Genomic DNA, 23,694 nt, shown 5'->3' with positions numbered 1-23,694 from the left:
AGGTAAATCTCCACCCCTGATCCAGCCCAGCTAAAACTCCCTCATGTGCATAATTTTACCCATGGTAGAAAATTTCTTTCAGGTAGTAGTGAAATTCATAGGGGCAGTAGTGGATTTTTCAGAATGCTTGGATGCTAGTAATTTTGTGAATTGTGTATTTTAAAATACTTTATTATGCCTAGCCCAAGAGTGGCATTGAAACTGGGTAACATAAGTATTATATTATTTGAGTATTTTTAAGCTACACATGGAAAAGAAATGCAAAAAAGCAAAATGGCTGTCTGAGGAGGCTTTACAAATAGCTGTGAAAAGAAGAGAAGTGAAAAGCAAAGGAGAAAAGGAAAGATATAAGCATCTGAATGCGGAGTTCCAAAGAATAGCAAGGAGAGATAAGAAAGCCTTCCTCAGAGATCAATGAAAAGAAACAGAGGAAAACAACAGAATGGGAAAGACTAGAGATCTCTTCAAGAAAATTAGAGACACCAATGGAACATTTCATGCAAAGATGGGCTCGATAAAGGACAGAAATGGAATGGACCCAACAGAAGCAGAAGATATTAAGAAGAGGTGGCAAGAATACACATAAGAACTGTACAAAAAAGAGCTTCATGACCCCAGATAATCACAATGGTGTGATCACTCACCTAGAGCCAGACATCCTAGAATGTAAAGTCAAGGGGGCCTTAGAAAGCATCACTACGAACAAAGCTAGTGGAGGTCATGGACTTCCAGTTGAGCTCTTTCAAATCCTGAAAGATGATACTGTGAAAGTGCTGCACTCAATATGCCAGCAAATTTGGAAAACTCAGCAGTGGCCACAGGACTGGAAAAGGTCAGTTTTCATTCCAATCCCAAAGAAAGGCAATGCCAAAGAATGCTCAAACTACTGCACAATTGCACTCATCTCACATGCTAGCAAAGTAATGCTCAAAATTCTCCAAGCCAGGCTTCAGCAATACGTGAACAGTGAACTTCCAGATGTTCAAGCTGGTTTTAGAAAAGGCAGAGGAACCAGAGATCAAATTGCCAACATCCACTGGATCATCGAAAAAGCAAGAGAGTTCCAGAAAAGCATCTATTTCTGCTTTATTGACTATGCCAAAGCCTTTGACTGTGTGGATCACAATAAACTGTGGAAAATTCTGAAAGAGATGGGAATACCAGAGCATCTGACCTGCCTCTTGAGAAACCTATATGCAGGTCAGGAAGCAACAGTTAGAACTGGACATGGAACAACAGACTGGTTCCAAACAGGAAAAGGAATACGTCAAGGCTGTATATTGTCACCCTGCTTATTTAACTTATATGCAGAGTACATCATGAGAAACACTGGGCTAGAAGAAACACAAGCTGGAATCAAGTTTGCTGGGAGAAATATCAATAACCTCAGATATGCAGATGACAGCACCCTTATGGCAGAAAGTGAAGAGGAACTCAAAAGCCTCTTGATGAAAGTGAAAGAGGAGAGTGAAAAAGTTGGCTTAAAGTTCAACATTCAGAAAACGAAGATCATGGCATCTGGTCCCATCACTTCATGGGAAATAGATGCGGAAACAGTGGAAACAGTGTCAGACTTTATTTCTGGGGGCTCCAAAATCACTGCAGATGGTGACTGCAGCCATGAAATTAAAATATGCTTACTCCTTGGAAGGAAAGTTATGACCAACCTATATATTGAAAAGCAGAGATATTACTTTGCCAACAAAGGTCCATTAGTCAAGGCTGTGGTTTTTCCAGTGGTCATGTATGGATGCGAGAGTTGGACTGTGAAGAAAGCTGAGCACCGAAGAATTGATGCTTTGGAACTGTGGTGTTGGAGAAGACTCTTGAAAGTGTCTTGAACAGCAAGGAGATCCAACCAGTCCATCCTAAAGGAGATCAGTCCTGGGTGTTCATTGGAAGGACTGATGCTGAAGCTGAAACTCCAATATTTTGGCCACCCCACATGAAGAGTTGACTCATTGGAAAAGACCCTGATGCTGGGAGGGATTGGGGGCAGGAGGAGAAGGGGATGACAGAGGATGAGATCGCTGGATAGCATCACCGACTCTATGGACATGAGTTTGAGTGAACTCCGGGAGCTGGTGATGGACAGGGAGGCCTGGCGTGCTGTGATTCATGGGGTCGCAAAGAGTTGGACACGACTGAGCAACTGAAGTAAACTAAACTGAAGCTACACTGATGGGCTTCCCAAATGGCTCAGGAGTAAAAATTCTGCCTGCCAAAGCAAGAGACGTGGTTTTGATCCCTGAAGATCCCCTGGAGTAGGAAATGGCAACCCACTCCAGTATTCTTACCTGGAAAATTCCACAGAGGAGCCTGGTAGGTTACAGTCCATGGGGTCACAAAGAATTGGACGCAACAGAGTACGCATGCAAGCTACATTGATTATTGGCAGATAGAGTAATATACATGCAATGACGAGATAGTACAGGTGGAGGTTCATTATCCAGAAGCATATTTACCTATCCCTCTTAAGACATTTTAAAATATCACAGTAAAATAAAATTTATGTGAAAAACAAAATATGTCAGAGTCAGAGTAACTGTGCAAGCTAAATTCCTAAAATGTATAGTTAACCCTGAGATTTCACTTAGCAAATGTTCCTATACATTTTTATAGTGAACAAAATTCTAACAAAGTAATGCTCCCCTTTTCTCTTTAATAGTAAAAGTGGATAGACAAAAATACAATTTATTATATATTTTAAAAATTCATAAGCATTACTTAAATCTGTACAAACTTCTTACATTTTGCAAAGCCAGCATTCTGTTAAAAAAGGCATTATATATTAACTTGAGACTCTTACTGTAGCTTCTTACTGGTTAAAAGCTTTTTGGAAGTGAACAGGACCTACAAATTTGGTAATCTTATAAGCAAGAATTAAAAAGGTTTCATTGTGATTATATTTCAATCTAAACATCTCCATTGTTACCTATGAAAACACAAAATGCACTTAAATCCTATAAAACCTATGACACATTTTTCCCCCTACACATTAAATTGACTTTGTAATATTCTTTTACGAAGATGTTTGCTTCCTTCTTGATGCACTAATATTCTTGATGTTAAATAAATTTAAAAAAAAAAAAGGTTTTCAAATGAATTTTTAAACATCCTTCTGTCCCCATAAGTTAATAGGTACATGGAGCATAGGATAAGTGTACAGCCCAGTTTTTAAGAAAAGTCTTAAATGCATGTAATTTTAATCTTCTTAATAAAAAACCCATCAAATGTGATTTAAATTTTGTATCTTTGTAAGGCCTCTTATATAAAATCACAAAGCAGAAAATAATCCTTTGACAGACTGTGTTCATTGGCTTACAAATCCATTATGACTACCTCCTAAACAGAGCAAATTAGGGGCATTTGCTATCATTCAGCAAATAGCTATTCATCCATGTTTCCCATAAAATCCTTCTGCTGTATTCATAGAAAGCTTGGCTTTTAATAAGAATTCAAGGATTTCTCCAAATTGAGCTTGGATATCTTACTTTGAACCGTTCTTTAGGTGCTCCATCTAACTGCATGGTGTTCTGGTACCTGGAGCCCACATAAGCACCAATATGGTCTCCCACTGCCACAGTCATTTGCACTGTATCAGCTTTCGGACGGCATCACTGACTCAATGGACATGAGTTTGAGTAAACTCTGGGAGACGATGATGGACAGGGAGGCCTGGCGTGCTGCAATCTATGGGGTCACAAAGAGTTGGACACTACTGAGAGACTTGAACCGAACTGAACTGAGCTTTAAATCAAATCCTGTTTAACTGAAGCTCAAACACCAAATGCCATTCCCTTGTCTCTCCATTCCCATAGGAACCTTAATGGTTGATATGCTGCATGTGGTTTCACATTTTATGTTTACTTTACAATCACTCATTTGATAATACATTAAGCTTGGGAGGAAACAGCCAAGAATTAGGCAAAGCACAAAACAAACTTTCAAAAACATCTCTATTTCCTATATGAAAACACACATACACGTGCATGTGAACACAAACACACACTCAAATAATGAACTGTTTGCTTTGGTTACTTTCTATAACTTCAAATAATGAATTGTTTGATTATCTTTTCTTAAACTAACTCTATCAAATGCAGGCACACTCATGTAGGCAGATAGTGAAAACTCAACAGGATCATTTCCTGTAGAAACTGTCAGTGGGACAGCTTACAACTCCAAGTCAGTGTCCCCCAAAATATGCTCCATGCAACTGCTGTTGATAAGCATTAAGTGGACAAATGATATGCAAAACACTAGATTCTCCAAATTATTTTTCTCTGATACTGCAGAAGTTCTCAAAGCCTGTAATAGGCTAGTTTGTGCTATGACTCTGCACAAGTGCTTTGAAAATGCAATGTGTCCCAGTTTTGTTTTATTTTAACCCAGAGCATCTTGAGAGTCTGAGCAAAACCTACTTTGGGAAAGAATGAATTGAATAGACTTTCCAGGGTTATTGAAATAACTAGATAAGATAATGCATGTAAGTGCTTGTCACTGTGCCTCGCACATAAATGGCTTTATGATTAAATTTTTAGATTCTATTATGAAAAGTTGCACCATTTCACATTCACACAAGCAATGTGTAAGGGTTCCAATTCTCCCACATCCTCATTGACAAATATAATTTTATTTTTATTATAGCAATCCTAGTGGGTGTGCAGCGGTATAGTGATATATCACTGTTGCATTAATTTACATTTCCCTAATGTCTAAAGATGTCAAGCATCTTTTTTATGTGCTTATTGACCATCTGTATATCTTCTTTAGATACATGTCTTCAGACACTTTGCCCATTTTAAAATCAGGTATTGTTTTTTTCCCCTTGAGTTGTAAGGGTTCTTTAATGTTTTGACTACTAGTCCTTTATCATATATGATTTGCAAGTGTTCTTTCCATTCCATGGGTTGTCTTCTTCACTTTTTTGAGAATGGCCTTTGATGCACAAAAAACTTTAATTTTGTTAAAGTATAATCAATCTTTTTTTCCCTCTATCTGCTTGTGATTCTTAGAATCCTCTGATTTTAAAGTTCTTCCTCTCACACTATCCAGTTGCTTCTAAATGAGATCAGTTATGCAAAGTCCCTGCCACAGCATCTGACACATCATAGAATTTCAATAAATTTTAGTTCCTTCTTTCTGCACTCAAGAAGCCAAGAAGAGAAGGAACTTGGATGGGACAAATGGCTAGACTCAGATTAACTGAGAGAAACATCCAAAGCCTAAAGTGAGGACAGAGGGAATAGGATAGCAGAATCAACTGAATGGGACCGCTGATTAGACACAGCAGAAAGGGAAGTTCAAAGTTGCCAGGCTTTCTTGACCAGACACCTGGCAGAGTGAAGTGTTCTGTTTTTGTTTTTTAACTGAAGTATAGTTGATTTCCAGTGTTGTGTTAGTTTCTGGTGAATATCAAAGTGATTCAGTTACGCGTGTGTGTGTGTGTGTGTGTGTGTGTGTGTGTGTTCAGTCGCTTAGTCATGTCTGACTCTTTGCAATTTGTAGTCCGCCAGGCTCCTCTGTCCATGGAATTTTCCAGGCAAGAATACTGGAGTGGATTGCCATCTTCTCCTCCAGGGGATCTTCCTGGTCCAGGGATCCAACCCACATCTCCTGTGGCTCCTGCATCGGCAGGCAGATTCTTTACTGCTGAGCCACCCGGGATGCCCTCAGTGATACATACACACACACACACACACACATATATTCCTTTTTATATTCTTTTCCATATGGTTTATCACAGGATATTGAATATAGTTCCCAGTGCTATACAATAGGACTTAGTTGCTTATCTACTTCATATACAGTAGTTTGTAACTAATAATCTCAAACTCTAATTTATCCCTCCTCTACCTTCCTTCCTCTTTGATAACCATAAGTTTGTTTTCTATGCCTTGTGAGTCTGTTTCAATAATAAGTTCACTGGTGTCTTATTTTAGATTCCACATATAAGTGATATCACGTGATATTTGTCTTTTGCTTTCTGACTTCACTTAACACAATGATCTCTAGGTCCATTCATGTTGCTACAAACAGCATTACTTCATTCTTTCCATGGCTGAGTGGTATTCCATGTATATATTAATACATAAACATCTTCATCCAGTCATCCGTTGATGGACATTGAGGTTGCTTCCTTGTCTTGACTGTTGTAAAGAGTGCTGCTACGAACATTAGGGGTACATGTATCTTTTCAAATTAGAGTTTTTGTCTTTTTCAGATATATGCCCAGGAGTGGGATTTCGGAATCATATGGTAGCTCTATTTTTAGTTTTTATAGGACCATCCATACTGTTTTCAATAGTGGTTGCACCAATTTACATTCCCAGCAACAGTGTACAAGGGTTCCTTTTTCTCGGAATGGAATGGTTTTTAAGATGTGCCAACTTGAGATACAGATTGAGATACCAGGAGAAGCTATGGAGAAATCAATTAGAAATAGAAAGCTTGTGCTAAGGAATAAAGAAATTTATTTACGAATTGAATTTGAACAGAAGTTTCAAGGGTCACAAGTGGAAAGTGATGTGGTGTTCTAAAGTCATGAATCAAGTCTCATTTCTTTGCTTCAATGTTGTCAGGTTCTCACTGTAGTTAGAACACAACCAGGCACATAACTTCAGTTCTATCAATTAGATAAACCCATGGAAATTTTGGAAGTGAGCAAGCATCACATCGGAAGATCATCTGACACCCCTGTGGGCAGAGCGTGGGCAGGTTTTCCTGGGGTAGCTGTGGAAGGCTTCTGGCATCCAAGCTCTGGATGTTGCACTCGGTGTTTCCTGGAGGCGGTGGCAGTGGTGATGTTTTACCAGAGTGATACAGAGTGGTGCTTGGCTGATTTTTTTTCTGGCTGTGGTGGATGTGTTGCTCCAGGCAATCTTCCACTGATTCTATACATTACCCAATATCCCTTTTTGAGAATATTTATTATCCCTTGCTGCTTAAATAGCAAGAATGAATTCTGTTACTTGCAACAAATTGATCCATTTCATACTTCTTATAACATCTGTTACAATGTAAATATATTGCATGTTTATCTGTCCCTACCATTAGTCTTGAGAGCAGTGGTTCTCGGCTGGGGGTGACTTTGCTCCATCCCCAGCCATCCACAGACACAGGAAACCCTGATCTAAAGTATTTTAGGGCAGAAATCATGACTTGTTCATTACTGTATTTCCAGGATAGTGTCTGGCACTGGAAGGCATTTGATACCTCTTTGGTGAAAGAATGGAAGAGGACCAAAGGCATATTTAACTGAAAAAAACTGTTTACAGAGTGGTTGGAAAAAGCATATACTTCCTCTTCATCTGATTTTTGTGTCATTCACAAGATTCTCTTCCTATTCAGTCCATTAAATGTTAGTGTCCCTGAGGATTCTCTCCTTGTCCCTTTTCTCTTCTTTTATTCCTGTTTCTTTTCCTATTCTCTTTGGGGGCTTCTCCTACTCAAACTTTCTAAATAATCTCTTCTTTTTTCATTTGCATAACTCTCCAATGAATTGTTGACAAAGTTCTGCGTAGTCAAAGCTATGTTCTTTCCAATAGTCATGTATGGAAGTGAGAGTTGGACCATAAAGAAGGCTGAGCGCTGATGAACTGATGCTTTTGATGTGTGGTGCTGGAGAAGACTCTTGAGAGTCCCTTGGACTGCAAGGAGATCCAACCAAAGAATCCTAAAAGAAATCAACCCTTAATGTTCATTGGAAGGCCTGATGCTGAAGCCAAAGCTCCAGTACTTGGCTGCCTGATGAGAAGAGCCAACTCACTGGAAAAGACCCTGATGCTGGGAAAGATTGAGGGCAGGAGGAGAAGGGGTCAACAGAGGATGAGATGTTTGAATGGCATCATCAACTCAATGGACATGAGTCTGAGCTAACTCCAGGAGATAGTGAAGAACAGGGAAGCCTGGCATGCTGCAGTCCATGGGGTCGCAAAGAGCTGGACATGACTTAAGGACTGAACAGCAACAACCAGCAACTATATATTAAAAGATCATAGTTTTATTTTTATTTCAAACATCCCTACAGTGCTCCAGAATTGCCTGTCAACATGTTGATATTCATAGACTCCTTCTGATATCAAACCCATAACATACACTTCTTGTCAGTGGAGGCAGCAAATTGTATCCCCTTCGCATTTCATTCTTTCAGCAAATGAATGACCCAAATTGCAGACTAGGCTGGACTGCTCTCTTAACTCCATTTCAGTCCTGACCATGTGTTGTAAACTCTACTTCCTAAACCTTCTAAATTATGGTGAATTTATACTCTTCTCTCGTTTTACCCCAAAACACATTTCTCACCTGGATTCTGTCCACTCTCTTAACCAGCCTTTTAAGTCTCCATCTTTGCTCCTCTAGGCCTTTTATATAGTCAGCTGCTTGATCTTTCTACAACAAGTATCCTTGTCATATCCTTTGCTACCTGAGAATATCACAAATTTTCTATCTGGATAAAAAGTCAAACTCTCTGGTTGTAAAATGAGAGGGTACCTATGATTTTGTACCCTTTGCCTATTTTTCCCAACTGCCTTTATAACCTTTTTCTCCTTCACTCTGAGTCTCTTCCAATTCCTTTTTGCATATGGTGCTCTCACTCTCTTAAATACCTTTCCCCACACATCTGCCCAGCTGTTAGAGAAAAGGAGACATTTTCCCTTACTTTTTACATGTCAAACTGGCTCGACTCTAGTACCAAGCTAATCAAACACTAATCTAGGTGTTGCTTCAAAGATATCTGTAGATGTGATTAATGTCCATAATCAGTTAACTCTTAAGTAAAGAAGATGTCTATCCTTTGGACAGGGTAATCTGGATACAACTGACCCAAGCAGTTGAAACGCCTGAACAGCAAGACAGAGGCTTCCCTGAGTAAGGTAAAAAAACACTCCCCTGTGAAATGAAATATCAGCTCCTTCCCCGGTGTTTTCAACTTGCCCTTCCTGATGGCGCACCCTAGAGATTTCAGACTTGACTCGCAATCACTTGCAGTCCCCACAATCACATGAGCCAATTTCTTGCAATAAATATCATTTTACACAGACACACACACATGCACTCAACTGGTTCTCCTTCTTGGCTGGAATCCTGACTGATACACTACTCACACCTCTCTTTCTGGCACTCTGCACAAATACCACAGTATTATATTATGATAAATACTGGGTGCTCTCCCATCCCTTCTCTTTCTCCAAGTTTCTCTCCCTCATGAGAAAAGTGGTAGCCAATCCACATAATCAGAGTCTGATATTCAATGGTTCATATTTTGCTAATTTACTAATTCATAGTCACTGTATCTCCTAATTTGAAAAAAGACTGGCATCTTCAAATTCCGAGCCCAGACATGCCCACCCACTGGCACCCACAACCTGCCTTTTGCAGCAAGCTTCTAGTCCTTGCTTATGGAGTTGTTTAGATCAGAGGACCAAACATTCATTTGACCACATATAGTAAGATCCAGGATTGCCATGTTCTCTGAATCTTTGTGTCCACTCAAAAATCATATGTTGAAACTCTAACCCCCAAAGTAATGATATTAAGTGATGAGGCTTTTGGAAGATGATTAGGTCATGAGGGGAGAACCCTCTTGATTGGGATTAGTGCTCTTATTTTAATACAAGGACCCCAGGGATCCAGTTGATCCCTTCACTGTGTGAGTCTGCAGCCAGAGATGAAAGCAGGCCTTCACCAGCTACCAAGTCTCCCAGCATATTAGACTTCCAGCCTCCAGAACCCTGAGAAGAAAATATTTGGCATTGATAAGCCACTCAGTCTACGGTCATTCATTAAAACAGCTGGAATGGACTTAGACACTGTGTTTCCAAAGCAGAAACTAAGCCATCAGCTTCCTTTTTCACTTTTCACACACTCAGAAGAAGCACTGACTTCTTTCCTGTCCCATTTTTACGGTGACTGAGACTCAGGCCACATCCTTCTCCCTCTGTACCAATTCCTCCACCTCTTACAGGTGGTTGTCTAAAGCAGGTCTGGGATGTCAGGACCAAGGAATCTGGACTTAGTAATCGCAGTCCCCAGCAATTGAAAATTACCTGCATCCATGCCAGAAATCCTCAGGTGGGCAGCCACAGGAGGAATTATCACTAAAAGCAATGCACTGTTGATTTGGGGCCTCGGAATGAATGAGCAGGGGTCTGGTGGAGAGCAGAGATAAAGATCTCTCATCTGGCATTGATAAAGTCTTCTCTGGGTCACCTCATGTAGGAGTTCAGGGTCTCACACAGCTCTTGACATACCCACGGCCCTGGAAAGAGTAGAGTTCTTTTCAATTGTACAGGGTTTCACCTCAAAAGGCCTGGGGATATGTGCAGAGACGTGAGTGCCTGAGATCTTTGGAGTGCTGGACATATGAGACACAAAGGATATTTGGTTTTCCCCATTTGTCCACAGCTGTGGTCTTAATGTACCAGGAAATGGGTGCTTAACAAGGGATTTTTGTGCTGCTTCCTGAGCAGTTAAATGTATTCACAGCCTGGGGAATTAAGGGAAAAAATGAGACAAGGAAATGCTTTGGGGGTCCACTGAGGCAGGGGGACCAAACCACAGGTACAGGGTATTTCGACAGCCAAAGAGCACCAAAGGAATCCATAGCTATGGCAAGTTTGGTGGGACAAGCATGCAGCAAACAGGGCTCTTTACTTCTTCTCAGAATTCTGAGGAAGAAAGTTCCAACGGCTGTGGCTCAGGCGAGAAGCTCTGGCCTTATGTAAGGCTCAGGGAGAAGCATATGGCAGTATGTTGAAGCTCATGATGGAAAATTTTCCCAACTGAGTTTAAGTGAACATGTTGTATACTCCAGACAGCTGGCAAAGAGTAACTGGCATCCTGGCAAATCTAAAGACAAAATGACTTTTTTTTCCTCATACTTTCTCTTCTCTGTGTTACTTCCTCCACCAAGTCTCAGCTTTGATCCATCGCTGGCTCAAAAAAAGAGGGGAACATTGCTTCTATTTGTGAAATGCTGTTTCTAGGATCGTCCATAAATGCTATTTGTATGGATCTATGGCTCTGATCAATCGTCTCAGGACTCAAGGTAAGTTTCTAACTCTTCAGGGGCATGGGGCACCTGAGAGTCCTAAGGCCGGGTGGATCCATGTTTAGGAGGACACAGCCACTGGGGCAGTGTCCCAGGAAGATAGCGCTGGCCGAGGCAGCTGAGTGAGGCTCTCTAACTCTGAGCAGAAAAAGAAACAGAAGGGGGACGCATTTTAGAATTAAGAGTCTTAGTTTATAAGGGAAAGGTGATTTCTATTTGGATTTCACTTTTAACTCTGTTTCTTCCAGGACTTTAAGAAGTGATCCATTGTTCATACCTGGGGAATCAATACCGTAATATTCGTCCATTCCATAATCTCTGGTGAGCTGTTTTGGCTAATGTGCTTGTGTATAGCTTGAGATTAAGAATTCAGCCTAAAACTCAACTTGGCCTCTAAAACAACTTAACGTCCTTTCAGGGCTTCCCTGGTGGCTCAGACAGTAAAGAATCTGCCTGCAACAAAGGAGACCCGAATTCAATTCCTGGATCGGGAAGATTCCCTGGAGAAGGGAATGGCTACCCACTCCAGTGTTCTAGCCTGGAAAATCCCATGGACGAGGAGCCTGGCGGGCTACAGTCACAAAGAATTGGACATGAGTGAGCGATTAAGCACATACAACACATACAATGTCTTTGTATATCCCTGTATATCATAAAAGCTGAACTACATAGCTCACTTGTGCCAAGAGATGATCCTCAGCTTTGGTGGGTGTTGGCAATGGCCCAAGAGGAGCTGGGCTGCCCTGACATGCTGCTGGCCCCCCTTCCTCAGGGGACAGCCTTGCCCATGGTTGACCATGGCCTTGACCATTTGTCTAAAGGTTTGAATTGCAGTTGATTTCACTTTGAAACTCTCATTTCAACAGATAACAGAACAGAAAGGAGAATTCAGGACTGCCTCGCCCATTCTCCCTACGTGTGTGCCTCAGGTGCAAAGGAGGGATCTGCCCTGTTCCATCCTGTGGAAAAGTGCTGGCAGAAGGGATTCTGTTGTTTTGTCCACTCACACCATTATCTACTCTCTTTAGGAAGGTAGGGGAAGTCACTGTCTTACAATGAAGAACTTGAGACTCTCAGCTTTACTGCGCCATTGAGTGCACTTACTAGGCTCACACTCCCTCTCCCAGCATCTGGACCAAGGCAGGTGGGTGGTGGGAGATGCTGACAGATTTCCAAGCTTGCCAGGAGGAATGCTTTACCATGGACATTGTCTGGAATTACCAGTATATGATGACAATAAAAAGCAGAGGACTTTTGCTCAATGCTATTAATGTCTTTAAAGTCTCTGTAGACAGTGCATCTCTTTTTGTTTGGATCACTCCTACCACCTCTTGGTACACCACTGGGGAGGGTTCCCCTTGGCTTCCCTCACAGCAAACCATGTCCCCCCTCTGTTTACCTCTCAGTCTCCGTCTCTACGCTCTAGCCAACAGCAGCATCTGTTCTTTCTTCTGGCCTTCTGTGAAGGCTTCCTCATGTCCTCTCTACTGCCTGTTTATCCCTTCCAGTCCACTCTCATCAAAGCAATCAGAGCAAGATTTTTAAGTGTATCCCCACTTAGCTTTACACTTAGAATGGAACCCAGCCTCTTAACTTTGGCCCTCAAAGCCCTGTCATCCTGAGCCTGGCTACTGCCTACATCTCAAGCTCCACGTCCTTGCTTTTACATCCTGGACACTAAGCTTCAGCCACACTGGTTGTCTTAGTATACTCAATCTACAATAACAAAATACCAGACTAGTGGCTTAACCAACAGGTATTTATTTTCTCATAGTTCTGGAGCTTGGAAACCCAAACCAAATGGGCTAGGTTTCCTTAAGCCGTCTTCCCTTGGCTTGCAGAGGGCTGCCTTCCCACTGTGTCCTCACTTGGCCTTCCTTCGTGGCATGCATATGCCTTGTGTCTCTTCCTCTTCTTACAAGGATACGAGTCATACTGGATTAGAGCCCTGAGTTTATGACCTCATTAACCTTGCTTACCTCTTTAAAGGCCCTTTCTTCAAATACCTTGGTTTTGACATTCGAATTTTGGGAGGACACAATTCAGGGTTTCCCTAGTGGCTCAGTTGGTAAAGAATCTGCCTACAATGCAGGAGACCTGGGTTCCATCCCAGGGTAGAGGAGATCCTCTGGAGAAGGAAATGGCTACCTACACCAGTATTGTTGCCTAGAGAATTCCATGGACAGAAGAGCCTGGCGGGCTACAGTCTGTGGTGTCACAAAGAGTTGGACACAAATGAGTGACTAAACCACCACCACAATTCACTGTGTAACACTGGTCCTCCTGCCTGCCCAGGGCCATTGCCCATGCTATGTTCCTTGCTTGGTGGGCCCCTTCCAGGTCTTTGCATAGCCACCTCTTTCCTATCATTCATCATTCAGCTTAAATATCACCTCTTCAGAGAGACTCTCTGGCATGCTATAGAATAGCCCTCCAGGCACTTACCACCACTTCTTCTGTTTTGTCCCCACCACAGGATTTATCATCTTCTGCTATACATCAGATATATTTGCTTGCTGCTAACTTCCTCCATTAGCATGTAAGTTTTGTGAGAGCAGAAGCCTTGTCTGTCCCTCCACTGTTAATCATCACTGTGCCCCCCACTGTTTTCCCACTGGCACATAGTAGATGCCTAATAAACATTAATTAAATGAATTAAAAAAAAAAACACCTTTAGGATTTCCCTGGTGATACAGTGGACAAGAACCCACCTGCCAACGTAAGGGACACAGGTTAGATCCCTGGTTCAGGAAGAGTCCACATGCCACAGAGCAACAGAGCTCATGCACCACAACTACTGAGCCCACTCTCTGTAGTCTGTAAGCCACGACTACTGAGCCCACTCTCTGTAGTCTGTAAGCCACGACTACTGAGCCCACTCTCTATAGTCTGTAAGCCACGACTACTGAGCCCACTCTCTATAGTCTGTAAGCCACGACTACTGAGCCCACTCTCTATAGTCTGTAAGCCACGACTACTGAGCCCACTCTCTGTAGTCTGTAAGCCACGACTACTGAGCCCACTCTCTGTAGTCTGTAAGCCACGACTACTGAGCCCACTCTCTATAGTCTGTAAGCCACGACTACTGAGCCCACTCTCTATAGTCTGTAAGCCACAACTACTGAGCCCACTCTCTGTAGTCTGTAAGCCACGACTACTGAGCCCACTCTCTGTAGTCTGTAAGCCACGACTACTGAGCCCACTCTCTGTAGTCTGTAAGCCACGACTACTGAGCCCACTCTCTGTAGTCTGTAAGCCACGACTACTGAGCCCACTCTCTATAGTCTGTAAGCCACGACTACTGAGCCCACATGCTGTAACCACTGAAGCCTGCACACCTAAAGCCTCTGCTCTGCATCACGGGAAGCCCATAATGAGAAGCCCATGTACTGCAATGAAGAGCAGCCCCAATCACTGCAACTAGAGAACGTCAACAGACAGCAACGAAGACCCAGCACAACCAAAAATGAATTAATAAAAAGAAAGACTTAAGACTCAAACTAGCAAATCGATCCATAATGAGATTAAGTCAGACAGCTTTTGAAAATGAAACATATAATCAGTGTCTAAAGGGAAAGGGAAAGTCGCTAGGTCATGTCCGACTCTCTGTGACCCCATGGACTATACAGTCCATGGACTTCTCCAGGCCAGAATACTGGAGTGGGTAGCCTTTCCCTTCTCCAGGGGATCTTCCCAACCCAGGGATCAAACTCAGGTCTCCCACACTGCAGGATTCTTTACCAGAGCCACAAGGGAAGCCAAATCAGTGTCTAAAGAGCTTCTCTAATCATGTGTGCTAATCGTAGGTCCAGGCCAAGAGGCAGGGCATTTAGGAGTAAAAATATTGACAGAGCTGTTGCTGAAGCACCTTCCAAAACAAGGGATGACTGCTTACTCCACCACCAACAGCACATGCCTGTGCTGGGTTCCCCATCTTCACCAATGAAATGTGGAATCAGACTTATTGGTAAAATGGTATCTTGTTTTATTTTTCATTTCTTTAATTATGAGGATATTTTATCTTTTTACTTGCTTATTAACCAACTCTATTTCTTTTCTTGTTACCTTTACCATTACTTAGTTTTACATATTTCTCATCTTCTGCTATTGATTCAAAAGAACACTTTAAACCTGAAATAGAACACTTTAATAAGATAAAAAATATGCATGTATTCTTTGATGCAGGAATTATACTTCTATGAATTTAGTCCTCTGATAGATTTGCTTTAGTGCACAAAAATATATGCACAAGGATATCAACTGCAGTTTTGTTATAATAGTACCAGATGAAAGACATTTAAAGGTTAACAGGGATAGGTTATATAAATTATGTCATTAAATATACATAGAACATTAAACAACTGAATGAAAGATTATAGGAAATCTTCAGGTCCAGAATACATTAGATGATTCATGTTGATATTTGATAGAAAACAACAAAAATCTGTAAAGCAATTATCCTTCAATTAGAAGACAAATAAAATAAAATATATTAAAAACAAAATTGTAGAATAATAGATACAGGGTATGATACAGGTAATAATAGATACATTTATGTTTTTCAAAATGATATTTTCTGTATTCAGAAATTATCTGAAAAGAAACTAACCATGGCTGCTAGTAACAGTCAATAAAAAAGGGAAGTGAGTGAGAAAATGATTGACATTGCACTTTAAAGGCAAGTCTTCCTTTCAGGTTTAAAGGGGTTTTTCTGGTTGTCATTTCATGTTTGTTTTTGCCTTGTTCTATTTCTTAGTACACACCTTGGAGAAGCAGATCTCTTTCTCTCATCCCTCCAACTCCCTGCAGATATCAAAGTTGCCAGAAGCCGTCCAGAGATTTCTCCATTACTTATTTCCTTGAACATACATAATTCTTCTTTAATTTTTTCTACAATTGATCTTAACTCATGAAGAGGTATTATTTTTGCATCAGTCCTTTCCCTTGCCACACATTAAGAAAAGGGTAGTGGTGGAAGGGTATACATTTTCTAATGGGACTTGTCAGTCTGCAAATGATGTTCTGCCACTAAAGACACATTATGAGAATTCTAATTTCATCCAAGCATTTTCACACAGAGTACTGACTTACAGTACACAAGCTCAGTGTGTAGGGCCCAGAGACCTTGAAATTCTTACCAGATTTGAAGAGATTTCCATTGGAGTTAGCTGTTCTCAAAGTATTTAGAATCTAAAAGAGCTGCTTTTTCAGTAGTCCCCATCTCTGCATTCCAGGTGTGCATCCCCAGAAAAGTATGAATTATTGTATCCTAGGTACACCTCTCACACCCAGGACCTTTGCTCAAGCCATCAAAGTATGCTGGTTCCTAAGAGCATCTCTTCACTGGTAAACAAACCAAATACCTCCTCATATGTGAACACGCTAGGGGAATGAATGGGGCACCAACATGGAATGAAGTGGTCTTTCTTGCTGGAAATTATACCAATGGATACAACTCAGGTACAATCACTGGATCTCACAAAACTGAAGGGTTAAATGGATACAAATTCAGGTACTTTTCATATCTCATTTTTAAAAAAATTTTTTACTTGCAAGGCTTAAAGAAGATAAGAATAGATAAGTGACTACCCTGTAATAAGATAAGAATAGGTAATAGGCCACCCTGTAACTTTCAAGTAGGGCATAGTTTGGGGTATTGAAATTAAAGAAGCCTTGACTCATCTGCTCTTCAACTCATTTCCAACACCATTTTCAAATACATGCTTCCAAATCTACTCTGATTGGACATCACAGGAAGAAAATCACTCTTCCCTCCACAATTCTCCTAGAGTTCCAGATACTGAGAATAAGGCCGCCCATCCCTGGTCTCACACCACCATGCATACTAAGTAACTTTGGTCGTGTGCGACTCTCTGCGCCCCTGTGGACTGTAGCCCACCAGGTTCCTCTGTCCATGGTATTCTCCAGGCAAGAGCACTGGAGTGGGTTACCACTGCCTCCTCCAGGGGATCTTCCCAACCTAGGGATTGAGCCCATGTCTCTTACATCTCCTACATTGGCAGGCATGCTCTTTAGCCCTAATGCTACCTGGGAAGCCCTCACTGTCATCAGGAGTAAAAGAGAGGATCTCAGGATCCTGCTGGAAAGACATCCACAGCCCATTACCCTACAATAATTCCAGCCTTGACCTTGACATCTATGTTGAGCACATCTACGCAAATCTCATTTTGCCATGCTTCCTTTTGGAGCTTCCCTGGTGGCTCAGTGGTAAAGAATCCATGTGCCAATGCAGGAGACATGGGTTCGATCCCTGGGATGGGAAGATCCCCTGGAGAAGGAAATGGTAACTCATTCCAGCATTCTTGACTGGAAAATTCCATGGACAGAGGAGCCTGGCAGCCTACAGTCCATGGAGTTGCAAAACAGTAGGACGTGACTGAGCACTGATGGATATTAGGCCCCACAAGAAGCCAAGACTTTCAGTCATCTCTCAATTTCCTGGACTCTTTCCTCAGTGTCTTGATAGTTCCCTTTTCTCATCCACTCTATGCCCATGCCCAGTTCCTGGAACCCTTCCACACCGTATTCTGGAATTCATGCTCAGTTCTTCTCAGAACTTCACTTTCACTTCTTGCTCTAAATGAACTGAGTCTCCTTCCAGGAAATTAATTTTCACCCAGCCCTCTGAAGTGATGGCTGTTGTACCTTGCAAGACTCTTGCAACACCAGGACTGGAGGCAGGGCAGGTGTCCTGATTTTATATCACATCACATCACAAAAACAATGACAAAAATCCTCATCTTTGAATGTCATCTCAGTCTTTATCAATCACAACTCCAACTTGCTGCAGTCACCTACAGAACCCCCAGCGACTCTAATTCCTTAAAAATTTTAGCTCCTGGCTCACTGCCATTTCTCCAACATATTTTGTGACTCCAGTACCCATATATATGATCTTTCCAATATCCGAGACCCTTAGTGTCTTGATGCCCAATCCTCCAACTCTCACATTCTCTATTCCATCTAAGCCACTCATTTCAAAGGTCATACCCCAGACTAGTCATTACCAGCAACATAACCCAACCCCTCCATAACTGCAATTTCAAGCATTCTGTCTTTGAAGCTCATTCTTGCTAATACTCCAACTCTAAGAAACTTTGACCCCATGAGGTGCCATTAGACATTATTTATATATTTTCTCTGGGTTTCCCATCTCATCTAGTTTGTGATGGGCCCATCACTGTATTACACCTTTGCATATATTCCTAACAATCATGTCTCATTATCATCACCCGAAAAATCCTCAGGCCAGATTAAATGTAATCAGCATGCTCTGTCCACCCATAGAGATGGTCACGGCTGTAGAAAATCACACCAGGTTGCTGACTGATCTCATTTCAAATGCCTGACCACTGTCCTCAATGAAGTCCTTCTTTCTACCCATCAATCATACGACATTCCCAAAATACATTACTCTCCTCTTATCCTGAGCAAGTGGTTGTCAGTCTTGAGACTACCATAGAAATACCTGGAGGGCACATGAAAACTCATATTGCCAGGTCCCCTCTCAATGTTTTAGAATGTTAGGTTGGGGTAGGGCCTGAGAAACCACATCACTAACAAACGCCCAGGTGATGCTGACACTGCTGGTCTGGACAACTCTTTGAGAGACACTGCCCTAGATGACTATCCCATGACTTAGTCTTTCTCCCCAGACTTCTAACACATATTCTCCATCTTTACGCTCAGTGACTTTATTTATACACACACTCCCTCAAGAGATTTCTGAAGCTCTTGACACTGATGTGTTTTGTGACCTGGGGTGGAGCCCTAGGTTCTGTCCTGCTACAGTGGGTAAACTTTTAGGCTCCTCTCTACAGCCAACCCTTCACATGTGTACTAGAATCCATCTCCCCTCTCTTAGTCCATCCTAACTCCTGAGACTCCCTCTCCAAGCCTGCCTTCTCTCTACATCATGAATGTCTCCCTTACTACTAGGTCATCCCCAATGGTGTCAAGCATCGTGAAGAAAATCCCCTCATGACCCTAACATTTTCTTCGGTCTCCCCACGGATAGCAACATTCCATGAAAAATCTGAGTTTTCTTTAAACTCACCAGGACACTATTACCTCACAGCCTTTAACTTACTATTTATTATCTCTACCTGGAAGATTCTACAAGGCTGACTTGATCTTCTCATTCATGATCCTGAATGAGAATTGTTAGGATCTTCCCAAACAAAATATGTTTCTGTTTGTTTCCACATTTTGTGATGAGTTTTAAGACCAACTGGCCATTTTGGAACTTGGTTCTGAATGACATTTAAATGTACTGGATCTTGGGAACTGGCAGATTTCCCCTGAGATCATTTTGAATGTAGTTTAATTTTTACTGTTCCATGTTTGTGACCATTAATCTAAAACCCAGATCTCTGAGAACTACACCTCATCCTCTTTTTTGGTTCAGTCACTCATCCCTATATTAATTCCTACCTAGATAAGTCAGGCAGAAAGGAAAAAAAAAAAATGACTGTGACATGTCTTATCCTAAAGGAATCACCATGTCAATGGCGTTAGAGGAATTCTCATGTCATTCAAAATGTGTTCTAGTGCTCTTAGGCAATCTAGCACTGGTTACAAGCAAACTCCCTGGCACGTCACATCACCTGCAACACAGAAAACCAGACGGGATGCATCTAGTTGAATCCAGCAGAAAGTGTTACGCTGTGTGGTACGGGGGGAGGAAAATAATCAGTCAAAGTGACATGAATGATGGGCCAACCTTAGAACTCAAGGACATGCAATTTCTCCTCTGTGCAGTGCCCAGGTAAAGAAGAGGTCATACAAAAACTCCAGCAATTAAAGAATGAAAGACTCACAATTGAAATATGTGTGGAATTTCCACATAATTAGAACCTGACCATGTTGGCTTATGAAGACAGTTGTTCTATAATAAGAAAAATAAATTCTCTGTTTAAAGGATGAAAAAGGAGGTGGATTTTAATTATTATGGTTTCTCAACAGAGATCTAAAAAAATCACAGTAAATAAATAAGGACTCGCTGAGGCTTTAAGTGTTGTGTATGCCCCCAGGCAGAAAGATCAGGCTTGGTTAAATCATTGCATAGTCCATCATCTATGTGTCATGTCACTGAAGGCATCATGGAAAGAAAAAGAAATGTGTCTCTTCCTTCGTGTTGGCTGAGATGACAGAAATCAGTGTACACAGCTGAAATGATGAACCCTTCACATTAGAGGGATGTACATCCTGAACATTTTGCCCTTTCAATTCTCCCATGTTAAAACAAAATAAATAAGACAAAAAACATAAATTTTAAAAAGAAGAAGAGAAAATGCGGAGACAATCTGATCAGGAAGACACAGTTTCCCCTCGGGCACTATTTGGGAAGATTCTGCAGCAGAAGTTCTACACCTGTCAGAGGAATCTGTTTTCCTGATGTTTTTCTCTCAGGGAGCGTGTGTTTCCCTGGCAGATAGGAGAATGACCTGATTCTCCCAAGGTAGCAAACGCTCAACTCAGGCTCTGCTGCAGTTGCCTGTAGGAAATTTCCTTTCCATTATTACACCAGTGAGCACTGGGCTAATCAGAACCACCTCTGGGGAAAGAATCAAAAATAAAAGGCACCCATCCCCTAGAGCAAGGCTCTGAGCTGCTTTGAACTGCATTTGCAGCCTTAATATAACTCAAGAGATTTCACAATCCACATGGGAAACCAAACCCTTCTTCTAATGGAATATTTACTGAGTTGAGCATGGAGAAAAGGATGACACATTTTGATAAGCATATTCTTCTATCTATTGTGTTCATTAAAGGTGCCAGTGAGAGGTTTCAAAGTAATTTATTTTATTGTTGCTCAGACAAAGCATGTAATTTTCATCATAAACAAGAAGACCCTAAGTAGAATAAAATTCTTGCCTCCTGCTGCCCAAGCATCTGATGAAGAAGAAGAAAATGGGTCAAAGGCCTCTTCGGGCATCTTAAAAAAAATAGATGCACCTTTACTTTGCCAACCTATGCTTGGTGTGGGCCTTCCCCATTCTGCAGTTGAATGAAGGATTTTTATTAGGTCAAAATAATATGACAGGAACAAAGCAAGTGACTAGCAAGAAACACAGGAGATGGTGAGCTGACTCTTGGACCCTTGAGAACACAAAGAGTGGTAGCCAAGTGCCTCCAACAGATCAGAATCCAACTCACCAAGAACAGGGAAACAGGAGTTTAAAATTCCTCCCATCTTTGGGCAACTTTTAACTCCACTGGTATATCTTTACCCTTCATATTATACTGAGAAAAGGAAACAGACTCCTCCTCTTTCCAGTTCAGTTGCTCAGTCATGTCCGACTCTTTGTGACCCCATGGACTGCAGCACAATGGGCCTCCCTGTTGATCACCAACTCCCGGAGGTTACCCAAACTCATCTCCATCGAGTGGGTGATGCCATCCAACCATCGCATCCTCTTTTGTCCCCTTCTCCTCCCGCCTTCAATCTTGCCCAGCATCAGGGTCTTTTCCAATCAGTCAGTTCTCCCCATCAGTTGGCCAAAGTATTGGAGTTTCAGCTTCATATCTGTCCTTCCAATGAATATTTAGGACTGATTTCCTTTAGGATTGACTGGTTGGATCTCCTTGCAGTTCAAGAGACTCTCAAGAGTCTTTTCCAACACCACAGTTCAAAAGCATCAATTCTTCAGGACTCAGCTTTCTTTGTAGTCCAACTCTCACATACATGACTACTGGAAAAACCATAGCTTTGACTAGATGGACCTTTTTTGGCAAAGTGATGTCTCTGCTTTTTAATATGCTGTCTAGGTTGGTCATAGCTTTTCTTCCAAGGAGCACGCGTCTTTTAATTTCATGGCTGTAGTCACCATCTGCAGTCTTATTACAGGCGGATATTCTTATTTTTGCTTTCACTTTGGTGTAAAGCCTGCTGATACAACACTGAGAACTCCTCAGCCTCCAACTGCCACCTCTTCTCCCAAGGGATAAGAAAGCTGTTATCACTTCCATGCTAATAATAGAAAACTTAGCACAACTGTCTTTTGATCTTTCAAACCATTTCAATATTTTGAAAAACAACAACAACAAAAAAAACCCTCTTGGCTCCAGGGGAAAAATAAAAGAAAGATTATAGTTGATCAGATCCAAAAGTGGGTATCTAACATTTCTATGTAACAAGTAATTGTACTTTTTTCCTGTAAGTAAAAAAAAAGAAAACTTGTCCTTTCACTTTTATTCTATTAATTATGATGACACTGAGAAACCAGCATTATACCCAAGAAGCCTTCCTGTATTTTGTGTCCATCCACCAAGCTATCATTTAATGTGTTTCTTTCTTGGGTAGAGACTCTTACCTAGGAAACGCTGTTATAAAAGAAGTTTGATTTATAGAAACATTCATGTAATGTGTAAGTAATCTGCTAAAAAAGCAGGTGTAAATTCTGTGTCTACAGTTCACATGCCAAGTAAGTAAAGCTCACCAGGTCACAGAAATTCTTTGTTCACTAGTATTAAAAATTAATATTGTATGGAAATATAATCATGATATCATTTAGAATATAGATAATACATTTTCTATTTACAATTTAAAAATCTGTAAACAGATGCCCTTTTTCATCTTCATTATAGTCTTATAAGATAGAAGAGATATAATATGCTAAAATTATTCCTATTTTATAAAGGGAAAAATAGGACTCTAAAAACTCAAGCAGCCTACAAACATGGAATGAAACTGGAGCACCAAAGTTAAAATATTGCCTGGGAAATTTATTGAACTAAGTTTCCTCAATCATTTATTGAGTTGAGAGTTTGCAGCAATGACCCTCAAGTGGTACCAAAAGCTAGCTGATTCCTCCCAAATACCTTCAAACCCTCCCCTCCCTGCCGTCTCCCCAACCCTGAAGAACACATTTGCAACTGTGGATTTTCTGACCCAAAGAAAGAGCGGCTGAGCCAACTGAATTAGAGTTCTACAAGATCCGATTAGCTGGCCTTGGTGCTACTCCGTCAGGGATATCGTGCTCACATAAGAACCTCGCCCTCAATGGCAGGATAAGAGGGGAGGGAGAGGAATGGGAGAATCATTAAGCTGTAAGCGTGAAACTCAAGTGATCTGAATACCCACTTCTCATTTCTTTTGCTTCTCAAATGCTACTGTAAATGAAAATAAGCCAGAGTACAGTATTAATGAACCAAAAATATTTTCCTTAATGAAAAAAAATGTTTTCCTACAGGAACCAGGCCAGGAAGTGGGTGGTGGGTGCATTACTCAAACTGCTTTACTCTGGCTAGCTGTGGTTATCCAACCCAGATTTGAGAAGGAGTGTAGGTATGCAATCATTTACTTTCAGCCTGCAAGTCCTTTTGATAAAAGAAGCCCTTTGCAAGAAGCATTTTTCTCCTGTCCTTATAAATCAAAAAAATAAAAATAAAACTTTCTGCCAAGCCATATGCTGCTGTTCCTATCCTTCAACTGGCCTTAAAAAAAAAAAAAAGACTACCTTTTTCTGTTCTTTTTCCTATCCCTTTATTAAGAAAAACAAAACAAAAGTGTTAGAGAAAGACAGAGAGAGAGAAATCAAACAACTGTCTAAACAAATCAATCCAACATTTCCAAGGGCTTGTGACCTGCGGCAATGTCAATTCCGTCTTTTTCC

General features: G+C 41.2%; 1 long non-coding RNA gene across 1 annotated transcript in view; it reads right to left on the bottom strand.

Moving 5' to 3' along the window:
- The window catches only part of LOC147367080 (uncharacterized), a 41,843-nt gene that overhangs the window by 4,721 nt on the left and 13,428 nt on the right, over positions 1-23,694 (bottom strand). The window lies entirely within an intron of this gene.

This window comes from Bos grunniens, chromosome 8, assembly GCF_055505025.1.
Source record: "Bos grunniens cultivar Pamir isolate PY7600 chromosome 8, Bosgru_T2T1.0, whole genome shotgun sequence".
In the NCBI taxonomy this organism is placed as follows: Eukaryota; Metazoa; Chordata; class Mammalia; order Artiodactyla; family Bovidae; genus Bos; species Bos grunniens.
Note: the sequence above shows the minus strand (reverse complement) of the source record. Positions and strands in the feature narration are given on the sequence as shown.